The 12,320-nt window shown below is 39.9% G+C and overlaps 1 long non-coding RNA gene across 1 annotated transcript in view; it reads right to left on the minus strand.

The window, feature by feature from the left end:
* The window catches only part of LOC116285062 (uncharacterized), a 1,093,935-nt gene that overhangs the window by 331,968 nt on the left and 749,647 nt on the right, over positions 1–12,320 (minus strand). Inside the window, exon 7 of the long non-coding RNA XR_004194719.2 lies at positions 2,502–2,752. This is a non-coding gene — a long non-coding RNA (uncharacterized lncRNA). The remainder of the gene's footprint in view (positions 1–2,501; positions 2,753–12,320) is intronic.

Consider the following 12,320-nt stretch of genomic DNA (forward strand, 5'->3'; position numbering starts at 1 on the left):
TCTCCTATTCGCCCCGCTACTTCCAGCTTCTGGCAACCACCCATCTATTCTCCCTATCCATAGGCTGGTGGTGTTTGTTTTTGTTTTTTGATACAACATGTAAGAGCGATCATATAGTATATGTTTTCTTTTGTGTGGCTGAGTAATATTCAAATACATATCACAATTTCTTTATCCATGCATCTAATACTTGACATTCAGGTTGTTTCTCTATCTTGGCTATTGTAAATGCTGCTGTAATGAACATGCAGGTGAAGGAGAATTAATAAAATGGCCACATTTAGGCTAAAAGATTGTTTATTCTTATGCTTGTGCTTAAAATGGTCAACTGACCTGGCTGACCAGTTGCTACTCACAGCTCCAGACCCGCTGTTAAAATAAAGCTATTAATTTTACTCTTTCTGCTTTATTCCAGTAATATGAAGTAATAATCATACTTTCTGAGTTGTTCTCCAGGGAGAAGGTCACGGAACTGAAACCTTACAAAACAGGCTACATACCAAGAAGACCACACCTTGGGCACTTACCCGACAAAGAGACTGAAAAAGTGACAACCGCCAGCCTCTACAGAATTGGCCACCTGGAGGCGTCATGACATCACTCTGCGTGATGATTCTGCTGATTGCTGTCGATGTCTTATTGTTGGAGCTATGGCTACTTAATCACCCTACATCATCTTCAAGGTGGGGTCACAGTGCTGAAGGCACTAGGCTGCTGAGTCCCCTTTGCCTGGCAAAGCAATGAAGCTGTCTCTTTGCTTCTAAGCTCCAAGACCCTGTCTCTGAGTTTTAATTTGGCTCATCAGGGACTGGGGGGGGGGGCGGCGCGATCTTTCAGCAACACAGCTGCAGGTATCTTTTTGAGCTAGAGTATTTTTTTTCTTTGGATAAACACCGAGAAGGGAGTCAATGAATCCGGTGGTAGTCTAATTTTCATTTCTGAGGCACTTCTGTAGTGTTCTCTGTAGTGGCTGCACCCATTTTCACGCCCACCAACAGGGCCCCAGTGCTCCCTTTTCTCCACACCCTCGCCAACACCCGTCTTGCTCTTTGCGGAGATCTCATTTCCTCTGTGAGGCTTACCTTCACCTGTCTTACACTCTAACTTGACCTCCAACCTCTCCCATGCCTCTGGCACCATCACATCCCTTTTCTGTGCTCCGTATTTTTTTTCCCAGAGTACAGTCGTAGTTTATTATCACATTCCTGTTTTCATAATATACACTCAAGAAGAGTAGACATCTTTAACCTGTTTTACTATCGGCTGCATTTCCACTACCCGGAACTGAACCCGGCATATGGTAAGACCTCAATAAATATATTTGAATACATTTTCAAATATTTACCTATTGGCCTTTTCATTAGTAATCTATTGAGCAACTGAATTTTCTAAATGAGAATATTTACTGAAATAAACACACCAAGACTCGACCATACCCATGTTTAACAGTTGATATTGTCTTTCACTGCTGGCAGAAATTCTCAATTTCCATAACACAGTAAAAAGAAAAAAAATCTTAGATTTGTAAATGAATAGCCCATTACCTTAGATATTAAAAGAGGACATAAGTTAAAATTAAAAAAAAAAACTGTTCTATATTTTAAGAGGTTTTTCTGTTGTTTCGTTACAGGAGGTACAAAATAGTTTAAGAAAAACAAACAAAATTACATCTTACAACTCAGACACAGCAAGAAATCAGCAGAGAAGGCTGGAGCTGATAAATTAATGCAATCTTGGGTGTGACTTTTGACAGTTAATAATCTTTAATTAATTTAGTCATTGTTTGCCCTTCAAGATAAAAATGGATATCTATTCATTCTTAGGCCATTATTTTATTTAACACAATGAACTTAAGTTGAAAACTCTTTTGAGCAGCGAACTTTATTACAATTAGACTCACTTTAAATTAATAACATCTCACACAAGGAGACTTGCAGATATGCAGAGGCCCCGAGCAATGAAAAATGATGGCCTCATTATTCCCGCAATCTTACATTTAGTTCAAAATAGAAACCTATTCAATTTGAATTAAGCATAAGGAATTCGAAGTATTTATTTTCAACATGTTGACTACTTTAATGTTTTTAAGTTATTAAAAAAAAAAAGTTAACTTCACATACGACAAGATTTTAGCACTGAACTGAAGACGTTACCTCGGAAAACTTGTAACCCAAACCTGGGATTTCAGTCTTATTTGTCTGCTCTTAAACAGCCGGCTACTCAGATGATGACGGTTTTACACACATTTCTCTACAGGTTATTGGCTTTTTGGGGAGAAACACACAAGGCTCTTCCATTCCCATCTCTTTTGGGCTCACCCAGCCTCTCTTCCTCCTCAGACTGAGGTCAGATAAGACTTGCTCACACCAGCCTGCTCAATGCATTAGCTCATCTACCTATTTTCACTCTGCGCACCAACTCCCCTACTTTGGGGAGCACAGTGCTTTTACCGAGGAAAAGAAAGGTTCTCCCAAACCAAAGATACCAAACAGGCTACTAACCTTGAGCAAATTTCCGTTCAGCAGCGAGCCTCCTCCCTCCTCCGTGGCCAGCACCCTTCTTCTGAGGCTGGGGAAAGCGCTCTTACTATCACGGCTTCTCGCGATTCTTCACTGATAGCACCGGGAGAGTCTAGCCCCCCAGCTCCCTGAGGGACGCCGTGCGCCTCAGGTGTGTCCACTAACTTCATGAGCCATGCCACGACGGAAAGTCTCTTTTTTTCAAGCTGCGGTGGGGGGAGCCAAACTGAAGTCTGATGGGGAGAGGAAAGAAAGAGACAAAAGCCTTGTTGTCAATGGTTCCACCGTCCTGTTGATCAGTAACAGAAGAAGGAACGTCAAAAACTACAGCTTGAAATGGACACTAGGGGACCGCTTAGCTTCATTTTCCAGAGGATGTTCCAGAGGACTTTAGGAAAAGGTATAATACACATTCTTACTTAAAGAATTTTTCAAATATAATCTCTGAATTAACTTCAAAGCAACTAAATCCTGGTACAGACAAGAGGCGCCAGGCACCAGCAGTGGAGTGGCTCTTTGAAGACCTCCAGCTGAATCTCATGTGTTGTATCCACCTCTTTTCCACTTGAGGGAAATGGAAAAGGGGACAAACATTATTTTTTTTTTTTACCAGCATTAGATATAAAAAGAGGAGGTCTAAGAGATTCATTAGGGTAATAAACTATTGTTTCATGGTTGCCAAAACGTACTCAAATGCCAAAGGATTCCATGAAAGGGGAGGGATGGGGGTGAGATTCACACATTTTCCTATTTTACCTCCATTACTCTGATCCCAGCCTGTCTTCTCTCCTCCTCCCTTTAAATAAAAATCCAGAATCCCTAGGAAGCATTTTAAAAATTGCTTTGTGGATTTTACCTTATTAGAGAACAAATAAACCTTTCCAATCCCTGTGATACATCAACAAAAAGATTTATTGTTTCTTTGCACGTGTTTTCAGATCCTGTCACTAAAATTATAAAGGCTGATGCAAACAAGATGGCAAAAGAGTGGTTTTGTTGTTCGTCGGCCATGCACAATCCATTGATTAAGCTCCTTTACGTGATAGTTATTTTATGTCAAAACATTACCTACAGTGCAGCTGAAATTGAAGTATTTTCCTCACCTCCAAAATAATTGAATCAAATGGGAGAAGAATGCATGTGTATTTGTCCTTTAATTAAACACACAATCAGAAAGACAACTGCAGACTATCACCTATGAATTAAAATGCTAATTCGTTCAAAAGAAGAATATTTTTGATGTCCCGCTTTGAAATAGAAGAAACACACAACAAAGAAAGGAAGAGAAAAAATGCCACAGGAAGTCAAACACACATTTGCAAAGCTAATTGAGCAAATTCGCCACCATTTGACATTTTGCTAAAAGAAAAGGAGCCTTGCAGCTGGGTAAAAGAACAATGCAAACAAAGACAGAAAAATACACAGTCGAAATTGATCTGTGGAACCCCAGAGCACTAAGATAGCCTTGTACAGAGTGTGAAATTGAACTGTGAGCCACAGAGAAAATTTTTGTCGTTGACACTTCCCAAGATCAGAGGGAAATGTAGGTGATCTTCCCCTCTTATTTTCCTCTCTAAGAAACTAACCGAGTTGAAGGACGACAAAGAGTCTTAAATCCCCAAACCCTCATTAGGGTTAACAAATGAAACCCACAAATGAGGATTAAGAAGATTTCCCACCAGGTACACCGTAAAGCAGAGTTAGGAATGGGGAGTCAGGGGAAAGTCCAAGAGCGAGCTCGGGAGTAATTACCTTTCCAGCCCATAATGATGCACTCCACTAATTCGCAGGACTTGGCTTATTTCTGAATCTAAAACTTTGGCCAAATTTTCGCTTTTGAAGGAAAAAAAGAGAAAAATCAAATTCCTATTTTGTGTTTCCTAATAAGAACTGAGCCCCTACATCATGTCTCCCCAGCCCGCCTTCCCCTCAACCCATTACTGAAATGAAAATGCTGTGATTTACATCCCGGTTCATACTGGCATGGAGCACATATTGAGTTAGGAGTGCCAGGATCCACATGGAAAATAAAGAACTTCTTATAAGCTCTGCACAGGATGCCAAACAACTGCCAAGTGAGAGGGCCAATCACAGTTCCCCTTTGCAAACATCCCCTTGGACCTCATCAAATTCCCCCCAAAATACTGAATTCCTAACTGATAGGAACCTGGCTTCAGGTGATACTGTTAACCTCCTAAGGTACTTCTAAGGCCTTTTCAATTTAGCCTGTATGTCCTGCAGCTTCTTTTCTGTACCATTGGAAAAAATAATGGCTCTTTCCTTTCAAAAGGTGGCCTTGGGCACGGGCAGATGCCTGGTGTGCTTATCAAGTTACCTATCTGCTTGGATACTGGCTGCTTCTTTAATTGCAGTGGGGTTGTGGGTAGAAAGGTCACAGCAGGATTCCTCTCTTTTATTGGCCTGATGAGTACTTTGGGGTCTGTCTTAATAAAGTCCTGTAGGAATATTTTCACCGCTGTTCAGAGGAAATGGAGATATCTTGTTAAATCAGTTTCACTCCGCAGTGAGGATTTATGGGGAGGCCACAGAGCTAGAGATGCTCGCTTGGGAAGAGTTGTTCCTGGATTCCACTTCTCCTTACACAGAGCCCAGGTGGCCTGTGAGCTTTCCCTCTTCATCAGCTCTTTCTGGGGAGGTTCCCCGCAGCCTCCCGGCAGGGGGCGAAGCAATGAAGGCACCGCCTCCCGTGGATCTCGTTTCCTGTATCAGCGCAGCATCTTCCGTTCTGAACATGCCCATGTCAGAGCACATTAAATTCAGAGAGGTACGGTGACTTCAGTCAGGATGCAGTAGGGAGGCGGCGTGCAGAAAACAATATCAAAAGAGCACAAGGGGACCCATAAAAGAACTATATTAACTCAACAACCAGCTGTGTGGATAGGAGTCATGTTCACAGAGTCGGCAGGATTCAGCCACCAAGGCTTGATTGATATTAAAATAACAGCTATACATATGTAAGATTCTAGAACAAGGGATCCCTCCCCAGTTCCTGAGATCGCCTCAGTTTTCTTTCCTAACACCTACTCTGCCTTTTTCCTCCTAGAGTGTGTTGGTTAGAGCCGGAATAAGGAGTTCTGTAGGGAACCCCGTTCTTTGTTGAGCCGCAGACTTCTTAGGCAGCAAATCCCACTAGCCAAAAGGCAGTGATTTCATGATTTATTAGCATTCAAACAAACTCTGTATAGATTCTCTCTTTCCCAGTTTCATCCTTAATATTCTATGCCAACCCCAGTCTTGTACATGTCTGGGTTTCAGCCTGAATACAGATCCATATGTGAAGCTCCCAGATCCTGCAGGCTCACTCTAAAGGTACTTTTTATTTGTACATGGTCAGCTCTGTATTTCACCCAGCAAAACCGATAAATTATTAAGCAAATATAGCATTAAAAAGGGAAATAGCAGGAACTCAAGAATAACATAAAAGAGAAGAAAAAAAAACAACTTCCTTACATATTATGAAATAAAAACACTCACCAAAATCATTTTGATTCAGGAAAAAGCTATACTGAACACCAACTTGGTGCCCGACGGCATGCTGAACACTAAGTTGCATTCCTGATTTATAAATTACAATTTCATCAACTGTTTCCATTCAAATAAGAACTCTACACGTTGAAAACTTAATTGACTTTTCCAAAGTCACTCAACTAACAGAGCAGCAGAGGCAAGGCTGAAACCAAATCTCCTTATTCCCCATCCAATTTCCTTTCAACCACACTCCATACATCTCAGTGTCTAATTTCCATGTCCAGGTTTTAGAAAGTCCAAGGATACAACACCGAGGCTTTGATTGTGGCTGAATGTCTCAGCTGTATTGTCAGATTCTCTGGGGGAATTATAAATCTCCCCAAGCGCTTAACCAATTACCATTTTTTTCCCCTTCAATTTCAAAAGGCATAGTCTTTAGAGAAAACACTTGCACTAAATTACTCAGGTCATTTATATGGAATGACAACTTCTCTCCCAGTCAATTCAGTCTACTTTCCAAATCATCGTCCTTTTAGAGGATGACAATTCTTGTATTCCTTCTAACAAGGTATCTTACTCAAGGTTTTTGTTTTCCCCCTTGACCCTTTATTATCACTTCAGCTTTGTTGTGTGTTTCTTTCCTACTCTCAAATCTAAACAGATGTTTCTATAAAAAATATTTTTAAAGAAGCCATTTTCATTGGCTCTTTAGATCCCCCATGTAGATTTATATTTTATTCTGCCATGAAGAGAAAGGCTGTCTACCTGATGGCAATTCGTGTAGATTTCTTTTTGAAAATGAGAGTTCATCTTCTGAAGATTGCCACTGATCTGTAGACTTCATTTCAGAAGTATTTGGTTTGAGGAACAGATAATGAGAAAATTAAACAGATGATAGATGGACAGAGATAAATCTGTGATGTTGACTATATAATCTGCTCCCATTTGTTTTTTAATTTTAAAACATTGGCCCTTTGTAAACGTTTGACATGTTCATTTTCATTCTAAATGCACTTGTCGACACACGCACACAGACACACACATACATTCCTACAATTTATCTTCCCTTCCAAAACAGGCAAATTATCTGAAATTCATTGTTCTCTAAAAAACAATCACTTAGAAGTTTTTATTATCATTACTTAATCCTGTCTACATTCATGTCTCTAATAATTCTTATTTTTAGAAATATATTCTAAGGAATCCTCATGGATATACAAGATTTTCTAGAATATCTATCACAATATTGTTTGTGTTAGCAAACTCTTGAAAAATAAATGTCTAACAATAGAGGACTGAATAAATACATTATGGTATCTTTTATGTAATGGAGTATTATACAGATATTTAAAATCTTGTGATAGAAGGCTGAAAAGATATCCTTGATTATTTTTAAACGAAATAAAGTGAGATTACAGAACAGCAGGAATATCATGATGTCATTTTGGTGAAAGAACATATAGATGGACAAAAGACTTACAGAGGATGCATTAATATGGTGTAAAGTTTTGAAGATTTATCGACACTCTGGGTCAGTCATGAAACCCTGCAAAGAGAGCTAGTCTGATGAAGAGAAGATTACAAACTATATGAAATTTGAGTTTTAAGAGTTTATTCCTCAGTATTCTCGCCTCCTTCTCTTTTTCCTCTTTTCTTCTTCATCTTAAAACTCCACAAATTTAGGGTTTTTTTTTCTTTATCTCAAAGTCATTGATTTTTGCCAAAATAACAAATACTTTTGGTTAATAAAGTTAAATTGTGTCGTCATTTATATCTTAATGATACTGAGTTCACCAGAATGTTTCCAAAGAAAGTCTCAAGAAAGATGAAGGCAGCAAGGTCAAAAGTCAGCTAGGCACTTGCCAGCTGAGTCACATCCCCGAGCATCACTTTACCCCTCAGTGATGAGATTAGACTAAATCATCTCACAAAGCCTCTCGAGTACAGGCATTCCATGACTATGTGGGAGGGAATGCACATCAAAGGGAGAAAAACATACAAGGAAGAAGAAACAAAAGCAGCCCAGGACAACCTCTGACCCAGAACCCCATTTGATTGTCATGGTTTCCCAATGTTTCTGCCCATCCACATCATCTGGAGTGCTTGCCAAAATTACTGGCCTTCCTTTGGGATTCCATATAACTGACCTTGGATTTAAGTGTCTGTACTTTGCAAACCCTAAGTGGTCTTAATACAGTGGGACTGTGAAATAGCATTTGGCAGGATGTTCTAAGCATATTTCCCCCTTACAGTTAGATAAATAGAATAAGTAATAAATGAATTTGATCAACTTATTGTTTCTGCATTAACATTTCTTACTTCTTCTATGTAAGACATGCAGACAGTGCAGTCACGCTGGAGATGTTATTTTGACTAGTGGAATAGGATGCTTTTGCCAAAATAAAATGTGCTGTAAAAATACTTACATTCCTAGCCATTTCTCAATAAACATTTCCCACTAAAGGTCATAGGTTCTTTGTTAGTTTGATAAAGCACTGAATTACTTAATATTATATCTGTTGAAAACCTCAACTTTTAATGTGACCATTACACATAGGAAAAAAATCAATGATTCCACCAACTTAATAGCGCTATTGCTCCTGTGTTCAATTTATTATGTGGAGCTGCAAGGGTGCCGATGGATATGGCTTTGAACATTTCAAACAGATTCACTTTTAGTTTCTGACTCAAAATTCAGTAGAGGCTCTGGAAGGACCATAGTATGTAACAGAAAATACACATCAAAATTGTATAAGGGGTAAAAAAAACAAAAAAAAACCAGAAATAGACTAGTAACAGGGGAATCTAGTCTGGTAATTAAAATCTAGGGTATTAAAAAGGCAAATTCCTTCAGACTTAGCTTCTATTTCTATTTAGGGATGCTGTCTTTAAAGTCAAGTTTCTGATTTCATCTTAGCCATATATATATATATATATATATATATATATACACCCCTCAAACTTGAACTGACTTTTCTGATTGGTAGCTTGAGAGTAGGGGTTGGTCATGCAAGTCTCACCAGTTCTCTTTCTCAGTATGACTGATGCAGAGAACACACATTCTGGTGTGCTCTCCCACCTATAAGGAATCTTGGCAGAGCAGGCTCTGGTATGAGGGTCATCGAGGTAAAGTTGTCCCCTGCAGTCTGCGAAGGGGTGGATGGGTATACCTGATTTCGAGGATTATCAAGCCTAAGTGACCTCCCATATCAGCCACATCCTCCAGTTTGCTAGCCTTCCAGTCTTAGTTATAAAGTTGATATGTTGATATTTGTCTCTCTGAATCGTATACCTATTTCTTAATCTAAAGAGGGAAAGGAGTGTGCTGTTTAGGGACCCTGTAAAACCCCGCCTAGGGAATACATGGAGGACCTTCAGGGAATTCAGAGACCTCTCCAAATTATACAGAAAACCTCTACTTCAGGAGGAGAACTGATTTTTCTAATTTCGACTTCCTGTATCTCCCCTCCGGCTCCGTAAGTGATTGTGGTAGGACTTGGGTACAGGTCCTGGTCTTAAAACAAAACCAACCCCAGAGCATCTCTTTTAAAAACGTAATTCATAAGTTGCAGAAGTAGTTTAAATTAGTGGTGAAAAGGGTTTGATGACTTTATTTATTTTTTAATGCTTTCTGGTACTGCCCTGTCACTCCCACTCCTCACCTAAGGACAGGCATGTGGCCCTGATGAAGGTACAATGATCAGTTCAGAGGTCATTCAGAGGTCTGGATATCCAGACCTGCCCCACCAGGGCCATTTCTACAGATTTGTGTTGTTGTTGAAGCTAGTGGAGAAGAGAATTCCTTCCGCATCGCGGCTTTAAATTTAATTTCCACTTGAATTTTAATTTCAAGTCAAAAATGTAAACCTGAAGGCATTTAGCAGTCATGTTCTCCAACTCTTGGAGAAAGTTTTGCCAAAATACAAGATGCAAGACCAAATAAAGGTAAAAGGGCTGTGGCATCATTGGCCTTTTGGCAAAACAGCTGCATAATCTAGTAAAAACTTTGATTTGCTTAAGCCAATTTGAGTTGCATTTCTGTGTTTGCAACTAAGAGTCTCGAGCAAAGCAGAAGGTCTGTAGATGTAAGGTAACTTTTACAACAAAGTACTATGTTTATTGTCTTGAAAATTAAGACAATGAAGGAACAGAAAATACTCCAGAATGAAGTCAAAGTATTGATGTGAATTTTCTTTCAATGGACTTTCTACACTTTTTACAAAACATATTTGTGCATGCATGCAGGCACGCAAATAAATGTCCAATGCGCTGTTACTATACAAATTGCTTTTTCATGCCTTTTTCTTCACTAAACAATTTATGAAAAATTACTTAATGCATTATAATTTTTATGCAGCAGAACTTACTATATAGCTGAGACTGACTCTCAATCCTAACTTCCATTTTTTTCTTTTGTTTGTTTTGCCTTCTCTCCAATACATTTTTGAACCTTACAAGGCTCCAGGAACTGTCCTGTGTCCTGGGGATAGAGCAATGGACAAGAGAAGTAGAGTTCCTCTTTATATAAACAATTTATTTTTAGTGGGTGAAACTATATTAACAAAGTAAGCAAGATTAATCCAGATGGTAGAAATAGTAATGGGGGGACAAAAACAAGATTGTGTGATAAAAGTAATAGGAAAGAAGACAATACTTGGTAGGATTGTTGGATAAAAGTCCTTTGAGAATCTGAGACTTGAGATCGAAACTGATGAGAGAAGAATAGCCAGTCATTTCACAGTGGGACGGGAGAGCCCCAGGGAGAAGGGACAGCTAGTGCCTGGGCCCTGCGGTGGGGATGAGCTCGGTGTGTCTGCGAGGTGGAAGAAAGGGGTCATAGGAGTATAATGCGTAGGGGGAACAATAGAAAATCAGGTCAGAAAAACAGTCTGGGGCCAGGACATACAGGGCTTTGTAGGCCACATAAAAGAATTTATATTTTCTTCTAAGTAAATAAAAAAAATCACAATGTTTTAAAAAGAGAGGTGATACCATCTGTTTAGGAAGTCTAATTCACTGGAGATGCCGCTGGCTTGTACTACATTGGTGGCAGTTAAGACGGAGAAGAGGAGATATATTTGTGTACATTTTTGAGGTAGTATCAACAAGACTTGCATTTGGGACTTGAGAGACAAGCATCCTGAGCCTCTGTCCTTCATCTAGAAATTGAATCAGAGGCATTCACTTCGTCTTGAGCTGCTTTTCCATGGTCTCTGTCACGTTGCCACAAAGAACACAAAGATTTTAATAGCGCTCTGATGCACAGAAAATTCTGAGGGGGTAACCTGTCTACTTTTTAAAAAATGTTTTCCTTTTGACTTCTGTTTAGCTCCTGGAAAGCTACAAGGGTGGAAGGGGAAATGGCTGGTGGAGTGAAACTCCTGTGCAGAGAGGCCGTCCTGTTGGAGGGTAGAGAGTTGGCTGAGTGGTCTCAGCCGCTGGTTCAAACGTTTCGGATCCCCGGACGCAAGGGCTCAGATCTCAGCAGGACGCACTCAACCATTCATCCTTCCAAGGTAGATAAATTGAGTGTTGCACAATTTAGAATGTGTGCGTCTTTCAGATAATGCCTTAAAAAGCAAATTCTGTGGGGACATGAAAGGCTACATGGCACTGCAGAGGAGCAGGGGCCACCTCTGTGTCCTTGCCCTAAATTTCCTCCTTTCTGCAATGCGGTAGGGTGAACGATTTCAGTTATCAGTATTTCACTGTTGCTAAGCCATGCAGTCTGCCTGGCTCTTTGGAATCTTTCAGAATGAAGTGAGCTTTATTTAAAAAAAACCAACAACAACAACAAAAAACTGTTTTGATTTGCTACGAGCACCTCCAAAGTTGACTCTAGCTTCTCTGTGCCTTTTAATGATGTCCCCATCACAGAGACTCCAGCCCTCTCAGACTGGAACAAACACATTTCGCAGGTGACGGGCAGCTTGATCTTTCCTATAGGAAGTCTGTACTCATGCTCTGATACCAGGGGAAGTTCCAGCACGCAGGTCTCCCTGCCCTGAAGATAACCAGGCTGAAGGTACTGAAAGATGTGGCAGAGGGCACCATGAGCGAATGGAGGGCAGGAAACCCCGACACAGTCGCTAGACTGTTACACCTTTTATTTTTCCCTTTTGCAGGTGACCAGACTCTGCAATGACTCTGGTAGTTCTCAGCTGGAGAGTCAACACAGAAGTCTCAGTCACTTACTTGGCCATAACAGCTAATGATTTAAGGCCTTTTCCACATAAACTTTTCAACAGTATGCTATGCATTTTTATTGTTTAAATTTAGAAATCTTCATTCACTCAATAGTAACATAAAGGA

This window comes from Vicugna pacos, chromosome 22, assembly GCF_048564905.1.
Source record: "Vicugna pacos chromosome 22, VicPac4, whole genome shotgun sequence".
Lineage (NCBI taxonomy): Eukaryota > Metazoa > Chordata > Mammalia > Artiodactyla > Camelidae > Vicugna > Vicugna pacos.